This window comes from Schistocerca cancellata, chromosome 6 (genome assembly GCF_023864275.1).
Source record: "Schistocerca cancellata isolate TAMUIC-IGC-003103 chromosome 6, iqSchCanc2.1, whole genome shotgun sequence".
NCBI lineage: Eukaryota > Metazoa > Arthropoda > Insecta > Orthoptera > Acrididae > Schistocerca > Schistocerca cancellata.
Window position 1 is genome coordinate 434,832,051 of NC_064631.1, and position 24,509 is coordinate 434,856,559.

The window sequence follows — 24,509 nt, forward strand, 5'->3', positions numbered from 1 at the left end:
CGACCTGATATACCAACAAGATTTCGTTCATTTTCTGGCTACCAGATTGTACAGACCAGCCGAACCACACACATGGTCTGGCTGCCGGTCTCCCTGGGGGCTGTTCGGAGAACGAGAATGGTTTTTAACGTCCCATACACAACGAGGTCGTTAAAGAAGGAACCGTGTCCTTTCAAGGGAGCCATCCAGGCATTTGCCTTAAGCGATTTAGGAAAATCAAGGCAAACCTAAATCTGGATGGCCGGACGCAGGTTTGTACCATCGTCCTCCCAAAGGCGAGTCCATTGTGCTAACCACTGCGCTAGCCTGCTCGGTCGGACTGTCGGGTTGCGGTGTGTATGTAGGCCTTCAGTGAAACAGTGCCTGACTCATGTCACCTGTTTATGGCACACAGCTAGCTCACTCACCTGTGCAGAGGACAGGGACAAGCGGCTCAGTAGGTGACCCGCGACCAGCGACCTGCCGACTGCCACCTGGCGACATCTGGACCCCTCTAGCGCCGAAACGAGCCGGCCCCGCCTCCGCTCCCCGGCCAGAGCGTCACCCGGCGCCGAGCAATCGCGGCGCTCGTTTTCCGTGCCGGTGAACCGCGCGCCGTGAACGCGCAGATTAAATCTGTGTATTCATGAGCCTTCCCGACCGAGTCTTTACGTGTAGTTTATTCTGGAGGGCGACAATCGTCCCGCCCTACAGCTGTCGGATTACTTGTTTGCCGGGGCGGGCCTCCGCGGTCCGGGGGCGGAGGGGCGGAGTGCGGCGGCGGCGACGGCGGCAGCGGCTGAATTAATTCGGACGCTAAAGTCCCGAGATGATAGCGCGAAAGTAATTGCCGGCTCAGGAGCCGCGTTCCCTCCTCCTCGCGGCGTACGCACAGACACGCACGGCGGCGCCGCTGCGTAGCGCCGCCGCCGCCGCCGCCGCTCCGCACTCGCCGGCGCCGGGCGTCGGGACGCGCCGGTCGCTAATCAGGGCGCGCTGACGTGGCGGCCCCGCTGTGAGTCAACCAAAGCGCGCCCATTTTCCTCGTCATCGCCGGCTGTTGCGCCAGAGCTGAGCCACTACTGTGCGTAGTCGCAACATCAGCCAGAGGTGCACCGCCGACGAGCAGTCAAATACGTCCCATACAAAGTGGTACGGAGAGGATCGAGTGCTGCGAGGAGGGTGCTCTTTCGTCGTAACTTCCCTTTCTCCTTTTTATACTGATTTATCTTCGCTTCTGAATGAACCCCACTGTATGATTTTTCTTATTTCATCACCAATGTCACCTATTAGCCGCGCACGCTAATGCGCCACATCCGGGACTCGGGCTGGTGAATCTTCCCCGCATAAGGTCCACCTCGAGGATTAATTACGACAGACGGTGTACCGGGGTTGGCAGACTTGCGCGGAGTGACACTTGCACGCCGGCCGGAGTGGCCGAGTGGTTCTAGGCGCTACAGTCGCGCGGTTCCGGACTGCAGCGCCTAGAACCACTCGGCCTCTCCGGCCGGCAAAACAGAGAGAGAGAGAGAGAGAGAGAGAGAGAGAGAGAGAGAGAGAGAGAGAGAGAGAGAGTGGGAGAGAGAGAGAGTGAGAGTATGGATTTAGTTGCATGCCATTTGCCGGCGTTTCCGCTGCAAAGATTTTGTATTTGGAGTCCATCCGTACAGATTTCGATCCTAAGAACCTGTCAAGGCGAATTTGGCATTATTCCCCAGAAAAGGCTTGGCCTTTGAGATAGTCTTGTCAGTCTTCATTAGTGAATATTTTAAAAATTTGAAGGGACATTTAGCCGATTTTATTTCGTTTCCAGTGAACATCACGGAGAAGTAAATCTTTTCATTCCTCATTAAATTTATTTACAATATTGACAAGAGTGCCTATGATTATATTCAATTACTTTTCAGTGTTTACAAATTTTTCAGTGCTTCTAATGTTTTATTCATCGTTGTAACTTCTGTGCATTGGCCACAAAAGTAAAAAATGATTTTAAGTTCCCATCAGTTTGGAGTTTCTAAAGAATCTTTGAAATCGTTTCGTCAGTCTTCATTGCTGACTTTTCTCTTCTTTTCCCATCAAAGTTTGAAATTAGTCTGTCTAACTGGTGGCTGTGGTACTCTGCATCTTCTAGAAGATTTTCCACTCAAGAGTAAACATTCGGATGAACTTTTGATATTAATGTGCTCATTCTTTGGTTCCATTCTTCTGAGATGTTAGCCGGCCGGAGTGGCCGAGCGGTTAATGGCGCTACAGTCTGGAACCGCACGACCGCTACGGTCGCAGGTTCGAATCCTGCCTCGGGCATGGATGTGTGTGATGTCCTTAAGTTAGTTAGGTTTAAGTAGTTCTAAGTTCTAGGGGACTTATGACCACAGCAGTTGAGTCCCATAGTGCTCAGAGCCATTTGAACCATTTCTGAGATGTTATTAGTGTGAGGGCCCCTTGCACTGCAATTCCTCATCTCTGTTGGCATACGTTCGTTATCGAACCACTGATCTACAAAATAGTCATAAGTCCTGAAGCTTTTGATTTTCAGAGATGCGCTCTTGAGAACACAGTCAACCATTATCCAACATTTCGTAGGTAAGATATGCTAGAGCTGAACACACTCTTATGTGACAGCGTATTTCCTCGTTTTCCTTGTAGGCTGGAACGAGACCGCAACACTAAACTTATTTCCACAAACATTGATTAAAATAATTGCAATCGTGATCTCTGTTCCAGGAAACAAATTGTTAGCTGTTTGGACGATGACAATTTCGATGACTATCAACAGAGTTGCCGTGTTCCATGCAGACACGTTAGTTTTAATAGCTGTAAAAAGACGTTCATATGTTTCTCGCTTTTTATTTGGCAGCGAAGTGTAAATAACTGGAATTATGTTTGTTTCTTTCCAGGAACTATTAAGATCGTCGTGGGGTACAAAAAACTGTCCTAACCGCTTGCTCGAACTCTTGAACGTTCCATCTACAAAGAATGATTCGCAGTTTGATACACACACTTTTTCTTTCAGTTGGCAAACATCATTCACATTCGCTTCCCTATTATCATAGGCAAGCAAAAATTCCTACCATCATTCATCAATAAAGTATTTTCTTGGAAGAATATTCCTCTAGAATTGGTGTAATCTTGTGTAGATCCCGTATATTTTCACCTAATGCGAAGTAACGATTGTTTCGCACTTCTATGTGATGGAAAAGATGTTACAAAGTCGTAGCCTCGATTGAAGATTTGCCCTACTTCTTCAATGTGAACTGATGGAACTGTAGCGTCTCTTTCTTTTGGCCGCTTCTTTGCGCTGAGAAAATGTTTTCGCACTTCATTTGCTGCTTCATTTGGAATACAGGCATGGCTACCTTCCCCTAAAACTGTGCTATTTTTATGGGTAGTATTCCTTTGCATTTATTCTTTGTAAAGTTTATGCACCGCCAGCAAGTCACTTCTTATTTGTTTGTGTAGTGCACTATATACTGATGCCCGTTGTAAATCAGTAAAGGTTTCCCTTTAGTGGTCTCGGTGAGCGCCATTATCTCAGCACTAAAACACGGAACACTACTTGCCCGTCAGAGGTAAACTACAGTACAGAACTCTGGAACAAAGCCACCCACACTACGAACGTGCAGGGATAGGGAACTTTGTACAGGAAATAGACTTCGGCCATCCCCAGAATACGTCGCAAGTAGCGGCGGACAGGCCGGTGTATCAAATGGTTTTCAATGGGACTTAACATCTGAGGTCATCAGTCCCCTAGACTTAGAACTACTTAAACCTAACTTGCCTAAGGACATCACTCACATCCATGCCCGAGGCAGGATTCGAGCCTGCGACCGTAGCGGTCGCGCCGTGCCAGACTGACGCGCCTAGAACCTCTCGGCCACACCGGCCGGCACCGGTGTATCGTACTCTTGGAACACCCCATCCACTACCTACCGTGTCTTGGGCTCCATACGAATCTCAACACGTTTCCTCTCCGTTGAACAGCCACCCAGTACAAGCGGCACGTATCAGACAGATAAACAATAACACGAAGAAATCAGTGTTGCATTTGACGATGATGTCAGGAAGGAACGGATATTCTATCCGTGTGAGTTTTAGGAGGCTTCACACATTCAGCTAGGTAAATTCCGGGATGGTACCCACGTACCGCCTCACATACACGCTACGCAAACATTTAGAACACTTTCTTACATTTAAACATGGGGTTAATTCTACGCACGGACAGATGTGATGCACCGATTCTCGGAGGACATCTGGCCATCAACTGTTACTAATATAGGCAGAACTCGCATAACAATGTCGACTCTAGCGAAACGGAGAAAGCGAACAAGAGGAGGAAGAAGAGACCACTTCTTTAATAAAAATGTTGGATCAGTAGCCCCGATTCCTAGATTAAAAATTTATTAGATGTTCATTATTAACTCTTTCGGGGTGCTCGTTTCATGTACAGTGGAGTACATAAGTGTGGCCCACCTTTCTCAAACAAAAGCAATTGAATAAACAAAAATTTATAGCCAAATTGAACGAGACGGTTGAGGGGGTAAAACCTTTGAGATAATGCTACATGTCGGCCATTTCTGAAGCCGCCATCTTCGATAGAACTCGTAATTTTCTGAAACCAAGACACGATGTCGTTCAACCAAGGCAGGAGGCTTCCGTTTTTCAGTGCAACAACTACACTGAAGCGCCAAAGAAGCTGGTATAGGAGTGCGTATTCAAATACAGAGATATGTGAAGAGGCAGAATACGGCGCTGCGGTCGGCAACGCCTATATAAGACAAGTGGGTGGCACAGTTGTTAGATCAGTTACTGCTGATACAATGGCAGGGTATCAACATTTAAGTGAGTTTGAACGTGGTGTTATAGTAGGTGCACGAGCGATGAAAAACGGCATCTCCGTGGTAGTGATGAAGCGGGGTCCTGCAGATCCTGCAAGAACAGGACCAACGACGACTGAAGAGAATCGTCCAACGTGACAGAAGTGCAACCTTTCCGTAAATTGCTTCAGATTTCAATGCTGAGGCATCAACAAGTGTCAGCGTGCGAACAATTCAACGAAACATCATCGATATGGGCTTTCGAAGACGAAGGCCCACTCGTGTACCCTTGATGATTGTACTACACAAAGCTTTACGCCTCGCCAGGGCCCGTCAACACCGACATTGGACTGTTGATGACTGGAAACCTGTTGCCTGGTCGGACAAGTCTCGTTTCAAATTCTGTCGAGCGGATGGACGTGTATGGGTATCGAGACAACCTCATGAATCCATGGACCCAGAGTGTGAGCAGGGGACTGTTGAGGATTGTGGAGGCTGTGTAATGCTGTTGGACGTGGGTAATTGGAGTGACGTGGGATCCCTGATACGTCTAGATACTACACTGACAGGTGACGTTACGTAAGCATTCTGTCTGATCACCTGCATCCATTCGTGCCCATTATGCATTCCTACGGATTTGGGCAATTCGAGCAGGACAATGCGACGCCCCACATGTCGAGAATGAACAGGATAATGCGACGCCACACACGTCCAGAACTGCTACAGAGTGGCTCCAGGAACACTTTTCTGGGCTTAAACATTTCCGCTGGCCACCAAGCTCTTCAGCTATTAACATTATTGAGCGTATGTGGGATGCCTTGCAACGTTCTGTTCAGAAGAGATCTCCACCCTCTCGTACTCTTACGGACTTATGGACAGCCCTACAGGATTTATGGTGTCAGTTCCTTCCAGCTCTACTTAAGACATTAGTCGAGTCCATGTCACGTCGTGGTGCTCACTTTTACATGCTCGCGTGGGCACTACACGGTATTACGCAGGTGTAACAGTTTCAACAGTTTCTTTGACTCTTCAGTTTTGTAAGACAGTTCCTCAACAGTCGAGGAATGAGACCAGTGTTCCGGCCACCCATTAAAATTAATGAAATGTTGCGATCCGTTACAGATAATCCGGATTTGAGAGCGACAGGGATTTCTAATATTTCTTGCGCGTGTGACAGCAATTAGATGGGACAGTATATACTTACTGTTGTCAAATGCTACTTTAGCGTCAGTGTCACTTTAAATACTAGAATTAAAAAAAAATCAGCGGTGACCAAGCACAACATGTTTGAGTAAACGAGAATTCTTTATCAAGCATCAAACTGTTTGGACTCTTTAATGAGGGAAGCAGTTGAAATTAGACTATACTATACAACTGTAGCAGAGACACTCAGCAGTGCCCTTTTATGCTTCTACCTGCCTACATGAAAAGGCAAGGAGAGAGTAAGCGAGAATTCCGTATTTCGACTTCCAATGAATGTAGTTGCGTATGCCTTGTATGGTGTCTCTGAAGTCTACAGATATGTCTTTCCAGGTGTAATGAAAGCAACGGAAGATCGGATTTAAAATCCCGTCGACAACGAGGTCACTGGAGACGGATCACAAGCTCTGATTGTGTCAAAGATGGGGAAGAAAATCGGACGTGCCCTTTCATAGGAACCATCCCGGCATTTGCTTAGAGCGATATAGGGAAATCACGGAAAATTTAAATCTGGATGAATGGACGCCAGTTTGAATCGTCGTCCTCCCGAATGCGAGTCCATTGTGCTAACCACCGTGCCACCTCGGTCGGTTTCTAGGTGTGATTGCTGTATAAACGTTATGCGTAATCTTTATATTTGTTTTTCTAACAAAGAACATTTATATAATATTTTAATAGTACAACATCGATATGTGTGTTAAGCAAATCAACGTTTACATACCTTGCTGTAAAAGATTCTTGCGTCATGACTGAATCACTGAATATGAATTGCACTTATCCATTGCTGTCAGTATAGAACAAGACAATATCTTTTTTAATGCTGTACACTGAATGCGACAGTTCGTTTGCCTTAACAATTGTAACTGACAGACATACACAGTAAACGTATACTGTAGTTGAAGTTAATCTGAATCTGTGCGAAAGGAATAAACTTTAACTGTTACTTAACGGCACTAATCGATTCTTTAATAATACTCGTATCAATGCATGCCCCGACAACGGTACTTAAAATTTTTGAAGATGAAAGTGCGACGTGAAGACTCAGTAAGGAACAACTTGAAAACTGTTATGATTTAGTTGTGTATTAACTAGGGACGACTAACACGAACAGAATTAGAGAATATGAACATGTCTACACTGATGATCATTGTTATTAACAATAACTGTAATTTGGATATAAAACAGCTCATGGGGAGAACACTTTTGACAAGCTTAATACTTTTAATAAAAGTAGTAAACAGTGATATGATGCTTTCCGTAGTTTATGCATATTACGAAGTGCTTAAACCGACAATGTTTTTATAGTATTGAAGAAGCTGAAATTGAAAACGCTCCCCAAACACGATTTTCCGTTTCCTGCAATATTAGTGCAGACTAATGTGCAGCCAGACATTACCTCATTTGATATTTTCCAGGCTGCAGCAAAAGCATTGCGAAGTCAAGTCTTCAAATCAGCACGACCAAAACAACACAGCCGATTCCACCAGCGCTCGATAAAAAAGTGCTAGTCGGCGCGGACTGACAACGCAACAACATGATCTTTGGTATCCAAAGATTCTCCTCTGTATATGTACTTAGGAAATACGCTCTCTGCGGGAAACATTACAAACAGAATTGCCGCCTCTCGTATTATAGAAACGTTACATACTTAACAAAGAAAGAATACAGAGGAAGACTTCTTATACTAGCTTTACCGACCGATGTAAGCGGTGGCTCTGAACCGATGCTGGGCAAAATGCATAAACATCATCTAAGGGTTAGATGAACGCGTGGTGTCTGTTCTTTCGGACATTTCCGCCGTGAGGCGTGCCGAGATAGTCCGTGCAGTTGCCATAACACTGTGTCCCGGATGGCGCAGTGGTTAATGCAACTGCCTAGTAAGCAGGAGATCCCGGATTCGAATCCAGTGTCGGTTCACATTTTCGGTCGTCGCCGTGATTACGCGTAATACATCGATGCAGCTGACGTCAGTAATCTCTTCCCTTTCCTGTCCTTTCTGCTCCCCATCACATATCATCACATATCATCTATCGATGCCGAGGGCACCACCTTACTATAAACCATCTCCGTGACGTAATCCATCCAATCAGATACCGTCCTCTGGGAATAAAAATTGGGACACTTGCCACTTTCACGACAATCAGATATAGTTCCTGACGACTAAAATGGAGGCAATAATCGAAAGCTTGGGGTTTTATCCGAATCTGACAGGGCAAACTTAGCTAGGATACATCGCTTCTTAACTATCAAGACTTCGTAGCCTATTGAGCCTTTCATTTGAACATAGTTTTATTAATTCTCGAGTTACAACTAATATTACATTCTCATATTTGAGGTGAAAGCAGATGGCAAACACATAGGTCGACTGCATCTACGTCGTCGTTGTACCAAGAGAGGGAAGTACCCGTGTTATCGAAGAGAATTTCAATCAACACCACCGAGATAGGCCACGTATTACCCCCAGTCCGGTAGTGAAACGTATAGCGAAATTCCGTAATACTGGCCTTGTCATGGACAAACCGAAAGCTAGACGACGGAAAATGGTTACGTATGAACCAACATCAACCACTCTTCTGGCATCATTCAATAAGAGACCAAATCACAATAACCTTACAGTTTTCTGAACAACACGTTGAGGATATACTGCAGCGATTATGTGCTATCAGCAGCATTTTTTTTGTTCTGTACAATATTCGCCATAACTCGGGTATGAATAAAGCTAAGCTGAAATGAAAGACACCATTGTCTTCCTCGTCTAATGAGCTCACTGTTTGATAGGTCACGTGATCCTCTTTCCATTTGAAAATTACAAGCTGCATCCGAGATATCGGCTTCCATGTTGCTAACACAGACTTACACGTTTTCCCCTTCTCCCACCTCACACTGCTTGACTTTCAGTTACTGCTCAAGCCCCTGTTTTTCTTATAGAAAGGTGATTCTAAACCTGTGGACCACTCTGTTGATAGTTCTACGCGCGTCCTAATCTGTCTTACCTTATTCTCACGGTCCCTAAATGAGATGTTCTATGGTTGTAGCACAATGTTGGTGCACTCTTCTTCGAATATGGAGTCTCTAAATTTACTCAAAAGGGTTTCACAAGAAATACAACATCTTCTTTCGAAGGATATCGATTTAAGCTTCCCGCGTATCAATGTTCCACTTTCGTACGGGCTATGCTGGTCTCTTACGATTCTAGCAGGGCGCCTCGTTCGATGTCAGTTGCCATTTCTACTTGTTGAGGAATTCAAACACTGGAACAGGACTCTAGATCTGGTCACACTAGCGTATTCTACAGGTCTTCCTTCGCAGATACATTACATTTTTCCAGAAACTTTCCAATGAACGTAAGTTTTCCATTCGCATTCCCTGCGGATTGTACTTGGCCGTCCCGTCACGTATTACTTATTAGCTTTTCTCGTAAAACCTATACCATGTGATGCTCAAGCTGTTCAAAACTAATATTAAAATAAAATACTATCGAGCTCCGTTATTATAGGTGTTATCATACTTTTATCTCCATCTTGATCCAAGATCACTCTTCCGTCTCTCACAGGTCATAGAGATTGGTCATATCTGGGTCCAGTACGCGCAGCGGAGTAGATACGAAGAGGGAATCTTTCTGGTGACAATACGGGTGAAAAGTGGGGAAGTCCACTGACATAAGCGTCTTTGACAAAAGGGCAAACGGTTATGGGCCGGCGCCTGTGAACGACCATCTAGGAAAATGCGAAACGGTTGGCTGTTCGCATACCACTGTCGTGAACATCTATGGACAGTGGCTGAAGGCTGGAAATCACGAACGTGGAGGTCGGAAGTTTGCGTTCTCTGTAAAGCAGGATAGGTTGCGTTCTGTGTCAGTCTGACGACAGAGTACAGTGGGAGTGCAGGCACAAGTGTTTCGGAGCACACAACTCAATGCACGTTGTAAAACATGGAGCTCCGTAGCAGACGACGTCTACGTATTGACCCAACGGTATCTTCAGATACGGCCCCAGGGGACATGGATGACTGTAAACGTGTCACTTACTCGGATGAATCAAGTTTGTTGTTACACCATGTTGACCGTCGTCTAAATACGCCGTCATACGCGTGAACGGCGGTTCCAAATATGCATCCTGCCATGGACGCAGGTCGGCAGGTGCAGCATTATGCTGAGGAAGACACTCACCTGAACTCCCATGAGACATGTGGTAGTAATCGATGGTACTATGTCAGCCGCAACTTACGTGAATTTCATTGTGGACTATCTGCATCCCATCGTGGTTCATGTCTTTCCTAACAGCGATGGCATCTTCCAGCATGATAACTGCCCCTACATCAAGGCCAGAATCGTGTTACCGTGGTTTGAGGACCATAGTAGGAAACTTACAGTTTTGTGTTATGTCACACAGTTACCTGATCCAAACCCGACGGGACCCACTTAAGAGGCTATCAGGCACCACTTCCGCGTCAACAAGCCACCGGCACAAAATTTACAGGAATGGTGTGAGCTGTACGTAGAGGTTTGGTGCCATATTCCTCCGGAAACTTACATAAGACTTGCCGAATCAATGCCATTCATAATCGCTGCTGTATAGCATTCCAGAGATAGACCAACACGCTATTAACCAAGTGGTCATAATGTTTTGGCTCATCAGAGCATTTAGATCGTAGGTGGCTTTCGGCGTCTGGTTAAGTCCGTATTACAGCGCATCACTCCAACCATCAGCACTAAAGTTGGTTCTACACGCTACTAGATAGTTATCTCAAATCCAGTTTATCATGAATAAACACTGTAAGACAATTTTAAAAAATCGACGCGCTACGAAGGAGCTATGAAATTGGTCACAAATTGATATTCAAATATGTATCGATGGAAACTGGAAAACTGTAAAATTTGGCCGATTACATCGCAATTACATAGCGCAGCTCGTGGGGATAGTAAACAGAGGTCATGTCGATTACAGGACATAAAGTCTTTGCGAACTAACTGAAGCTTCCCGGGTTCGATTCCCGGCCGTGTTGCAGATTTTATCCACTCTGTGGCGTTAGGAACTTGCCTTATTCTGTATAAGAAAAAGTAGTACATAATAATAGTGATGCTGTCACTATTGGTTGGTAATATTTACTGGCAAAATGCAACCTAACACTAGATTGCGTACTTACGGCTACCCTGTGTGGCCGTTTTTCAGTACGACTTGAAAAGAGAAATAGATTATTAATTGATCACCGATGCATCGGTTCTCGATTGTGTTCAGGAGACGTACGGATTGATTACGTGAAGGGGTTTTCTTAATTGACCTTTTGAATCGGATTGCCTTTACGCAACCAGAATCTTCGATGAAAATACCTAAGGGACCTATTTGAATATCAAAATGGAAAGGAAAACAAGTTAGTGGAATTTCGTAAGAGAAAGATTAACAGATCGGAAGTTGAACGCATCAGTAGTCTCCCAAATACAATCGAGACACCGCGATAAAGAGCGAACCTGTAACAAAGCTCATATACAATTTGAACATCATTTTTGGTTAGTGAAATAAAAGAATAAGAAGAAAATTACTGCATCGTAAAATATTAATATATATTCAACAAATTGGCTTTAAACTTCTAGGCATTGACAAATACACAATAAATACATGACTTACATCTGATATTTCTTTTGCACATGGCGCAGTCCAATAATCGCTGCTCTGTCATTCCGTTCCTTCTTAAAATTAAATGTCCTTGCGTGCTCGTTTGTTCGTCGTTTCACATAATTTTTACACAAAATAAAAATACAACTTGTAACAATGTTATGCAGTACGTCTTAACATGTCGGCGACCAAAAGTACAAGGGATAATGAAGTCTCTAGCATATTTCTTAACAAAACATAGATTGTTCTTTCTTCTGTTTCGCAGATTCTTGCTATCAAGAGCTGCGGCAATGGTTTTAAATATCTGCGCCCAGCGGGTTCAAATGGCTCTGAGCACTATGGGACTCAACTTCTGAGGTCGTTAGTCCCCTAGAACTTAGAACTAGTTAAACCTAACTAACCTAAGGACACCACACAAATCCATGCCCGAGGCAGGATTCGAATCTGCGACCGTAGCGGTCGCGCGGTTCCAGACTGCAGTGCCTAGAACCGCACGGCCACTTTGGCCGGCCGCCCAGCGGGCCATAATGTTTATTTGGAGTATTTAAACGCTGGACGCGTGTCTTGGTATAGGCGCTCATTAATATATATATATATATATATATATATATATATATATACACACACACACATATATATATATATATATATATATATATATATATATATATATATATATATATATTTCGTCTCTTTACTCTCTCGCTGTGATGCTTAGCATTTTTACGAGCTACAGCTCTTTGGCTGTCCTTTTCTTTTATGACAAATATCTCATGTGCAAAGTATCTGAAATCCAATAATATTACAACTCGGAGACTCGGTGTTATCCTTACGTTCGTACTGTCGAAACTGGCAAGAAAATCGTCGCCAATACGTCATTAATCGTCCTTCCATTACTGAGATGGATGAATTGGCACGACCCGAAATCCAATAAACTGAAACAATAAAAAAGTGCGAATTTCGTTCCGTGTACTGAATTGGAGTACTCATTTGGACAGTAACTATGCCTAGTAACAGGTGAGTGAACAACGCAGATACCAGCATTTGAGAGAGTACGAGCATTTGGGCCGCGCGGGATTAGCCGAGAGGTCTAGGGCGCGGCAGTCGAGGGCTGTGCGGCTGGTCCCGGCGGAGGTTCGAGTCCTCTCTCGGGCATGGGTGTGTGTGTTTGTCCTTAGGATAATTTAGGTTAAGTAGTGTGTAAGCTTAGGGACTGATGACCTTAGCAGTTGAGTCCCATAAGATTTCACACACATTCGAACATTTTTTCGAGCATTTGGGCGCAAGGAATCCGGTTACATTAATCGGCGAATCGCTCGACATTTTACTGGGAGCTATGCCACTATTCGACGATGTTGGCAGGAGTGGGTGAACCGTGGCCGAATACAGCGTCAATAACGAAGCAGTAGACCTAGAGGGACGACAGAACGTGGGGACAGAGCGGTCGCCAGAGATGCACTATGAGTCCCGGATTCATCGTTATTATCGGTAGGACGTGCTACTGTTGCTTCAGTGACCACAAGGTCCACAGAAAGGGGGCTGAGTTCACACCACCACTTGCGCCGACTACCGTTGTTCTTCGTACACCAACAAGCTCGGGCACATGCGGCATGTGTTTAGATTAGGATTGTCTTCAGTGATGAGTCCCACTTCGAACTGAGCACAGATGACCAGCGAAGACGTGTCTAGAGTCAACCTGGACAGCAGTGGGATACCAATCTGACTGTCGCCCGTCATACGGACCGAAAAGAGGGGTGATGGTCTGGAGCACAATTTCATTTCATAGCAGGACCCCTTTGGTTTTCATCCGCGGCACCCTTACAGCTGTGAGGTAACGAGCGAATTATGGCGCCCTGAAAATATTCTAAGTTCGGAGTTGGCGTGGCCGTACGGGCCTCTCGGCGGGCGCAGGCAGCTCGGCAGGCCTACCACGTGGTGCCGGACGTTGGCCGAAGCAAGAGGGGTCCAGCCCGAGCGTGTGGCTGGGAATTCCATGGTGACGCTGTGTCGATGAAAGAGACTTGTATGCCGGGAGTGCCAAAGATGGCGGACTTCGTGAAACCATCATGGCAGACATTTCACACCTCATACAGAAATTAATAGTAGCCAGATGAATCATGATATCTCAAAAAGAAACATGTATATTACTATTATTTGCACGACGATTCTGATGGTGTAATGAGATTTTCAATATCTTTATTCGTTTAAAGTATAGTATCTGATGGTAAATTACACAAGTAACACCCAGCAACGAATTTCCAAAATCTAAATGATTCATCTGGTTTCGTCAATCGACGTGTCTTTAGAAAGCTATTAGTGTAAACATAAATTGGTAAAATCACCGGCATGTAACTTGAATAGTACATAAGTTATTGGAGGTCAAAGTGGCCGATTACTATCGATTGCGTCAGGCCATAAGCACTCCACAGTTACACTAAAAAACGGTAGCAACATCCTTATAAATATATTCATTCATCTATGTCTTTGTTTATATCCGATATATCTTATTCATGAAGAAATTGGTTAAATATTTACTGTGTTTCAGAAATCACAGACACATTAGGCTTCTGGCATACCTTTGCTTGCTATTCCTTTGATATATGTATATTTAATTTGTTTATGTATTTAATAATGTGTGATAGAGCGTGTTTATGGTCCAGCCATAGGAATATTTATTTAATTTCAAGTTATATAAATGTAAATCCTGTATTTCGAATGTGTTTCATTATGTTTGTGTGGGTGCGTTGGCTTGAAGATATGGCGCGAGCGCTCTAGCCAATCACAGCACTCTTAAATGGGGAGACTGGTAGGAAGGGAGAGAAGAGTTCTGGACAGTACGGGAGAGGACACGCGAGGTGCTGGATGCGACGGCGCGATGGACGTACGGTCGCAGGAAAGACTTGGAGAGTGTGGAGTGGTTTGCGCGTGATCGCGGGAGATAGAAATACGTCAGAGTACCGACTTGTGAATGTGTGAGAATTCCGTGGTTTCTACGGTGAGGAGGTAGTATGCGTTTAGAAGTGAATATCTCGCGAGCTGTGTTTTTGTTCATAACTAATTACGTGTAGTAGGAATCTATTGTTTCCCTGTTATTCGACTTACATTTTATTTAACTGCTGGACCATCGACACCAATAACTGTTTTGCAGAAATATATCGCATTCTCAAAAGTACTTCTACTGTCGTACTCATCATTAAAAGGCGTTAAGATAGTACCTGCAGATTTTATTTAATTGCAAACTTTCATTTATAAACTATTATGTTGCATTAGAAATTCGCAATTGCCGAATGGTAGGAACATTCGAGTATTCGATTCATGTGTATATCCAAATTGTATACTGTAGACTCAGCAGTATTTGACTTGTAATGCGGCAACTACGTATCCCAGCCCGTAGACAACGAAGCCAGCCAAAACTTTAAATATTTCACCTATGAGTCAGAGGGTACATAGTTGGGGGCCACCACCACATTTCATCATTATCAGAAAGCCCACACAGCACAGCATTACATCAACGATATTCTACGCCCAGTTTTGTTTCCCGTTATGGAAAGCAATCCTGGACCTACATTTCAGCAAGATAAAGCCAAGACGCACACAGATAGAGTTTCTACTGCTTGTTTTCATGCTTGCCAAATCCTATCGTGGCCAGCAAGATCTCTCCCCAGTTGAGAACGCTTGGAACATTATGGGTAGGGCCCTCCAACAAGCACGCAGGTCGGACTGAATTTGGCACGATATCCCTCAATAGGACATCTAACTACTCTTACAATCAACACCACGCCGAATAGCAGCTTACATATGGGCCACAGGTGGACCAATGCGTTATTGACTTGCTCAGTTTGTGAATTTATTTCTCTTGACTAAATCATCCAATGTCTCTGAAATTGTAATAGTTTTCTTTTATCTGTACATGTACATCAAATCTACCGATTCCCACCGCATTCCTTCGTGGTCCGTAATTTTTTTATCTCAGAGTGTGTAAATTAATTTAGCGCGTCACGGCTTATGACGAATGTAATTACACACTTCACTTATTCTACTTTAATGGAACTTAAAACACTTTCGCCGGCCGCGGTGGTCTAGCGGTTCTAGGCGCTCAGTCCGGAAACGCGCGACTGCTACGGTCGCAGGTTCGAATCCTGCCTTGGGCATGGATGTTTGTGATGTCCTCAGGTTAGTGTTTAAGTAGTTCTAAGTTCTAGGGGACTGATGACCACAGATGTTAAGTCCCATGGAGCTCAGAGCCATTTGAACCATTTAAATACTTTCCAGACGTATTCAGTGGCTTGTGCATGTGTCAAAGACGGCTCCCCACTCAATATCCACTTCAGGCTGTGGTCACTTAACCCTCCGTCCCTGCAGGACAGCTGTAATTAAGAAGGTCCCAGCAGAAGATTGAACAAACACGCTTAATCCTCGCTTGTCGCCGATCCCATTAAGTGAGCTCAGAGCAGAGCTGCTTTCCCGCAAGCCCGTCCCCTGAATGCTCCACCACGTCCTCGACATTTCGGTAACCCACACTTCCTCCTCTTTCATCGATTTCTCAACCACAGCATGTTTAGAAAAGATATAACACCATTCGTCACTGGAAAAGTGCTGTCAGTCAATCAGCTCGTAACAGGTTACTGGATCTTCAGTGCATCAAATCTTCTTGTACACGGAGTTTTAACTGTTGGAGACAAATCATTCTAAATTGATATGCAAGAAACTGTTTTCCAGACAATACCTCTTAGAAATGTAACGTAGAACAAGCCCGCTTTATATACGTAGTGGACAAAATGTCTGTCTTAGCGGAATGAGAACGAATGTATTTTAGACAGAACAAATGAAAATTTGGATTCAGACGTTGGAGAAAAACTCCAGCATAAAAAAACAAATTAGAATTCTACAGGACATGGAATATTAAGAAGAAAAAACTGAAGACACTTATCGCCAGACTCTGTAAGGAAAACTAAGAGATCTTCTAAGGTCGATTAACGAGTAGCTCAAAACTCTATGCTATGCAATTAAGATAGCCGGCTGCAGTGGCCGAGCGGTTCTAGGCGCTTCAGTCTGGAACCGCGCGATCGCTACGGTCGCAGGTTCGAATCCTGCCTCGGGCATGGATGTGTGTGTGATGTCCTTAGGTTAGTTAAGTTTAAGTAGTTCTGAGTTCTAGGGGACTGATGACCTCAGATGTTAAGTCCCATAGTGCTCAGAGCCATTTTGCAATTAAGATAAACGTTTAAATTTGCAGGCATGTAATTTAAAGTTCGCGCTTTAGTTTGGTCGTTATAGGTTTCATATATAGAAGCAAGAATTGTGTGCAAATAAGGCATCTTTGTTACTATTCCTCAGCTGTGAAGAGCAATGAAGTTTAGTTTTTTACTTGCTACAGGAACTAACATCAAATGAAGTTCTGACGAGAATAACGGGAGTGCTTGCTATGGATCGAAGTAGCAGCTTTAGTTAGTGCAAATACAGTGTTTTGAAGAAAGTAGTCGGAACATTATTGATTTCCCACGTCCAGGGGACTACTAAGAACTGTATCATTGACGAATCGAATGTGCAGTGGACGAGCTGTTCGAAACGGCCGTCGATTCATCTACGTTCTTTGGCAGAGCAGAGGTTATCAATATTTTTTAGGCCTACTCTCATTTTGGGCCTCATGAAATGTCATCGTAACTTCCTCCAGTTTCCTTTTTTTATTTTATAAGTCTTCACCAATTTCGTATGCTTCGAAGTCTCTCTTTTTAGAGCGTATTTCATTAATATGTACTGCGATATCTGTTTTACGATTGAACTGTAATTTCGTATTTTTTAACGTAATTAATGATAGTGCGATACTCACTTCCGTATGACGTGCGTATATTTGGACTGCCGCTCAAAACTGATGAACGATGTCGAATATAACCTGTTCGAGCTGAATGAAAAATGATGTCTGAGTGTTTTCAGAGAAAAAGATCACAAATTTTTATCACATCAAAATGAGGTCCTGTTTTCTTTAAACAGTTTTATGACTTACGGAACCATTAAAAATAGCATTACAAAGATTTTTAAGTCCTGTCACTGTCAATATTAACACCGTCAGAGAACTAAGTACAAAGGCATACACAAACAATAAGAAACGAGCAATGGACGTCAACAGGAAGCCAGCCTACACCACTTACAAAGGGCGAACCATTCAGCGAGGCACCATCGATATGGGCTTTCAGAGCCGTAGTCCCAATCGTGTATGTTGCAGCTCGTGGTCGTGCGGTAGCGTTCTCGCTTCCCACGCCCGGGGTCCCGGGTTCGATTCCCGGCGGGGTCAGGGATTTTCTCTGCCTCGTGATGACTGGGTGTTGTGTGCTGTCCTTAGGTTAGTTAGGTTTAAGTAGTTCTAAGTTCTAGGGGACTGATGACCATAGATGTTAAGTCCCATAGTGCTCAGAGCCATTTGAACCAACCCAATCATGTACCCTTTATGACTGCACAACACAATACTTTATACCTCGCCTGGGCCTGTCAACACCGACATTACACTGTTGATGACTGGAAACATGTTGCCTGGTCGGACGAGTCTCGTTTCAAATTGTATCGAGCGGATGGACGTGTACGGGTATGGAGACAACCTCATGAATTCACGGACCCTGCGTGACAGCAGGGGACTGTTGAAGCTGATGGTGGCTCTGTAATGGTGTGGGGCGTGTGCAGTTGCAGTGATATGGGACCCCTGATACATCTAGATACGGCTCTAACAGGTGACAGGTACGTAAGCATCCTGTCTTATCACCTGCATCCATTCGTGTCCATTGTGCATTACGACGGACATGGGCAATTCCAGAAAGACAATGCGACACCCCTCACGTCCAGAATTGCTACAGACATTAGTCGAGGCCGTGCCACGTCGTGTTGAAGCACTTCTACGTGCTCGCGGGGGCCCTGCACGGTATGAGGAAGGTGTCCCAGTTTCTTTAGCTCTTCAGTTTAATATTCATGTGTGTACATCACTGGATACTTGTAAACTATAAGAAATAGTTTCTGCTAACAAAAATTATAATTGTGCACGCTGTTTATCAGTTTATTACTGAATCAAAAATATTGCATTTTTTAACCTTCGAACACTTTTAAAATTTTCATCTGTAGGCAGCACAGTAATAGATGGTTCATACATTTTTGTTAGTCCATTTTCAAACGATGGCGTCCACTTCATGCTTGATGAAGTCTTTCTTGGAAATCACAAAAATTTCTCCGGGAAAGTAAGGTCTTTCCAAATGTGAAAAACTGTTCATAGTTCAAACTAGTCGTGTACCTAGGAACAAATATTCTGTTCAGATGTGAAACTGTTACAGTTAAGAAAATCTTGTCAGTATTGTGTGTAATAGTCTGTGTCTTACACTATTACTCTAATACACACCAGCAATCAACAAGTGTAATCAAATTAAGAAGTAGTAGCATCAAAAACCCAGTTCCAGGTTAAAAACATGTTCAAACAGGAGCTATTGGCAACTAACACAAATATCCATTTTCAAGACAGGGGAAGTTGCAAAGAAATTAAAGAAACTCAAGCATTTGCAAGTATCATGTGTTTCGTGGTAGAAATCTTCTCCCGTTTGAAGGTAGAACATGGCCATTACCAACACACCTCACTTAGTGAGGACGAGGTCGTGTAATAGGGTTACGAGAAGCTGGATGTTCCTTCTGCGATATTGCAGAAAGACTTGGCAGGAATGTAGCCACTGTACATGACTGCTGGCAGTGGTGGTCACGGGAATGTACGGTGTTAAGAAGACGGGGTTCCGGACGGCCACGTCGCGCTACTGAGAAGGAGGACCATCGTGTTCGGCATATGGCTCTGGCGCATCGTACTCCATCTGCAGCTGCAATTTGAGCAGCAGTTGGAACCACAGTGACACAACGGACTTTTACAAATTACACTCCTGGAAATTGAAATAAGAACACCGTGAATAAATTGTCCCAGGAAGGGAAAACTTTATTGACACATTCCTGGGGTCAGATACATCACATGATCACACTGACAGAACCACAGGCACATAGACACAGGCAACAGAGCATGCACAATGTCGGCACTAGTACAGTGTATATCCACCTTTCGCAGCAATGCAGGCTGCTATTCTCCCATGGAGACGATCGTAGAGATGCTGGATGTAGTCCTGTGGAACGGTTTGCCATGCCATTTCCACCTGCCGCCTCAGTTGGACCAGCGTTCGTGCTGGACGTGCAGACCGCGTGAGACGACGCTTCATCCAGTCCCAAACATGCTCAATGGGGGACAGATCCGGAGATCTTGCTGGCCAGGGTAGTTGACTTACACCTTCTAGAGCACGTTGGGTGGCACGGGATACATGCGGACGTGCATTGTCCTGTTGGAACAGCAAGGTCCCTTGCCGGTCTAGGAATGGTAGAACGATGGGTTCGATGACGGTTTGGATGTACCGTGCACTATTCAGTGTCCCCTCGACGATCACCAGTGGTGTACGGCCAGTGTAGGAGATCGCTCCCCACACCATGATGCCGGGTGTTGGCCCTGTGTGCCTCGGTCGTATGCAGTCCTGATTGTGGCGCTCACCTGCACGGCGCCAAACGCGCATACGACCATCATTGGCACCAAGGCAGAAGCGACTCTCATCGCTGAAGACGACACGTCTCCATTCGTGCCTCCATTCACGCCTGTCGCGACACCACTGGAGGCGGGCTGCACGATGTTGGGGCGTGAGCGGAAGACGGCCTAACGGTGTGCGGGACCGTAGCCCAGCTTCATGGAGACGGTTGCGAATGGTCCTCGCCGATACCCCAGGAGCAACAGTGTCCCTAATTTGCTGGGAAGTGGCGGTGCGGTCCCCTACGGCACTGCGTAGGATCCTACGGTCTTGGCGTGCATCCGTGCGTCGCTGCGGTCCGGTCCCAGGTCGACGGGCACGTGCACCTTCCGCCGACCACTGGCGACAACATCGATGTACTGTGGAGACCTCACGCCCCACGTGTTGAGCAATTCGGCGGTACGTCCACCCGGCCTCCCGCATGCCCACTATACGCCCTCGCTCAAAGTCCGTCAACTGCACATACGGTTCACGTCCACGCTGTCGCGGCATGCTACCAGTGTTAAAGACTGCGATGAAGCTCCGTATGCCACGGCAAACTGGCTGACACTGACGGCGGCGGTGCACAAATGCTGCGCAGCTAGCGCCATTCGACGGCCAACACCGCGGTTCCTGGTGTGTCCGCTGTGCCGTGCGTGTGATCATTGCTTGTACAGCCCTCTCGCAGTGTCTGGAGCAAGTATGGTGGGTCTGACACAGCGGTGTCAATGTGTTCTTTTTTCCATTTCCAGGAGTGTAGTTACTTGACCCCAAACTACCGCCGTTTACGACTTCAGTGTTGTCAAGCGAGGACTCATTGGAGAGCAGCGCAGAAGCCTGTTGTGTTTTCTGATGAGAGCTGATTTTGCTGCGTAGGTGCCAGTGATAGCCGTGGGTTGGTTAGGTCAGTTGAGGGCCTGCAAGTAACCTGTTTGGGCGCTAGATGGTTCAAATGGCTCTGAGCACTATGGGACTCCATTTCTGAGGTCATTAGTCCCCTAGAGCTTAGAACCAGTTAAACCTAACTAACCTAAGGACGGCACACACATCCATGACCGAGGCAGGATTCGAATCTGCGACAGTAGCGGTCTCGCGGTTCCCAACTGCAGCGCCTAGAACCGCACGGCCACTTCGGCCGGCTGGGCGCTAGACACACTGGACCTACGCCTTTAGTTACGATCTGGAATGCGATTTCGTATGACAGTAGGAGCGCTCTCGTGGTGATCCCACGCAACCTGACTATAAATTTGTACGTCAGTCTGGTGATGCGACATGTTGTGCTGCCATTCATGAACAGCAGTCTAGCCGGCCGGAGTGGTCGAGCAGGCGCTACAGTCTGGAACCGCGCGACCGCTACGGTCGCAGGTTCGAATCCTGCCTCAGGCATGGATGTGTATGATATCCTTAGGTTAGTTAGGTTTAAGTAGTTCTAAGTTCTAGGGGACTGATGACCTCAGATGTTAAGTCCCATAGTGCTCAGAGCCAGCCAACAGCAGTCTACGGGGTGTTTTCCAACAGATAACGCTCGCCCGCCTACAACTGTTGTAACCCAACATGTTCTGAGAGTGTCGAAAAGTTGCCTTGACCTGCTCGATCGGCAGATTCTTCTCCAGTCGAGGACATGTGGGACATCTTCCGACGATAACTACAGTGTTATCCAGAACCAGCATTAACCGTGTCTGTCTTGACCGACCAAGTACAAAACGCACGGAACTCCATGCCACAAGCTGATACCTGGCACCCGCACAACACAATGCCTGCACATCTGCATGCTTTCATTCAACATTCTGGCTGTTACTACGGTGATTAATGTACCAAGATTTCACACTTTCAATGGATTATCTCGCGCTTACATTAACCTGTGATCTTGCAAAGTATAATCACTTAGATAAGTTATTTAGACAAATTCACTACCGAAATTTCATTACTCTACGTTACTTGTGTTTCAGACTGTGATTTTTTCCCCGTAGTATATTAGACAGTACTTAAATATGTAGAACTCGTAATATTTACAAACCTTGCACAGAACACATCCTCATCTCTCACTACAAGGAAAAAAGAAGTAGAGAATGCGAGAAACTCGTTATGGCTGCTACATACGAGATGGAAGTTCTTGAACTATTATGTTGGCTCTTGCTATATGGGTGTATCACAGTTAATGGCGTAAACGTTTACAGCTGAAAGTACACGATACTAGAGGCAAAGAAGTTTCAGTAAACATGGTACCTAAAACGCATACCGTAAGAGCTAGAGGACTTCATCTTCGATACTGTGGAACAAATCTCTTCTTCTGCGAGCTCACTGCTTTCCATATTTTTGGAGTAGCTAGTGTGGATCAAAACAAGAAAGGTTTATGAAAAGTGTATAAAGTGCATAATTTAAAATCTACCAGCTCTTGTTCAGTGGAAGTGATGTTTCAGGTAGCGAAGATGAAGAAGTGCTCATAGCTCTTAAGGTTGAAACGTCCCCTTAGAACAACTTATACACGACTGTGCTTAAACTGACACACAATAATTTTAGCGCAACGCAATCTGACTATCAAAGATCCCTGCAAAAGAATGGCCCTGAGTAACATTAAACTATACCTTTCAGAAATCACTTACCTCACAAAAATCTTCATTACTCGAACTACTGCAATACAACGAGCGCCACTACTCCCAGCTAAATAAAAGATTCAAACTACTGAAGGCACTAACTACTGATAGGCATAGTTAGCAAATGAAAGATTTTAATAGAGAACAAACAATGTATTTACCTTAATAGTCATCATATATAGCAGTTCATGACAAATTACAAAACTCCGCCATCTCTCTCCCCACATCCACCACTGCTGGCGGCTCACCTCCAACTGCGCAACGCTACGCGCTGTTCACATCCAGCCGCCTCTGCCCAACACTACAATGGCAGACAACAATGCAAACTAGCCACAGCCTGCACACAGCACAGCCAGTGATTTTCATACAGAGAGCGCTACGTGGCGGCGGCGTTACCAATATAAGAACCTAAACAGCCTACTTACATAAAGAAAACATAAACAGCCTACTTACATAGCCCCCATGCTCCCCACAAAAAATTTTACAAAATATTTTTGGGCAGTGGCCAATAATGATTTGAAAAAATTTTTCATAATTACAATAACAAAGATATCAAATGCACACACTTATTTATACAATGTTGGTCAAACGCTAAAATTTTCTCACAGTCCATAAAGACAGTCCAGATCATTCATCATAATAGTAATTACAGTTTTTGTTATTCACAAAGTCTCTTAGTAAAAAAAATTGCACACAGAAGTAGTGGATTTCCATGCAGTCTTGAAGAAGTACTGGTGTCCTTCCAACGGAAAGACAGTGCTGACTCTTGACATGCTGACAGGTAATGGGCCACAATGGAGCAAACCCACAGCAGAGTCATTCGAAGTTCTGAAGAATATTGGTAGGTAGGTCATCACAGAGCAGACCCACTGTGGTCCTGGTAGAGATTACGGTATTGGTGGGCCACCAGAGGTGTAGACCCACTGCAGTCCTTGTAGAAATAATGGTATTGGTGAGTCATCAAAGGTGTAGACCCACTGTAGTCCTTGTAGAAATAATGGTATTGGTGAGTCATCAAAGATGCAGACCCACTGCAGTCCTTGTAGAGATGGCCAGCAGCCATCTGTTGCGACTGTGCAGGTGCACGATCACCATTGAAGAGTCTTGCGGATAATATAGCAAGTCCATAAACCACCACTCGTGCACTCACAAAGTTTTTTTTTTTTCTAAATGTCCTTAGAACCAGCAATCCTGTTAACCAGTCCCTTGCTGAATTATTAACACACGTGCAAACACTATCAGTCCCTACTTCTCACCTATTGTCCATATACTATGACCAACAGAAACGTGTGCAGTGAAATGTAACGTAAAAGTTACTTAATTTGATGAACTGGTGTTAATTACAATATTAGAACATAAGAATACAATTACAAAGGTACAAAATACATCATTAAAAACATAACAATACAGATAACATTTGTAGTAATACAGGCTTTACAAAATAATAGAACTAACATATACATCAGTGTTACAGGAATTATGACATAAGTAAATACATAAAAGATCAGAATAATTATTGAAACATCAACTTCACACATGAGCATTAAAACAAAACAGAATAAATAATGTCTAAGCATCTTTACAAAGAAAATAACATATTATTAATGGCAATTATATTTGAGGAGAACAGTATTCCTCATTATAGTGAATGTAGCTTAATATTAGAAGAAGAAAAAATTCTATGAAACTACACAGAGACAGGAAGAAAACAAATACACAAGGGTACACAAACACATAGTGGGATAACAC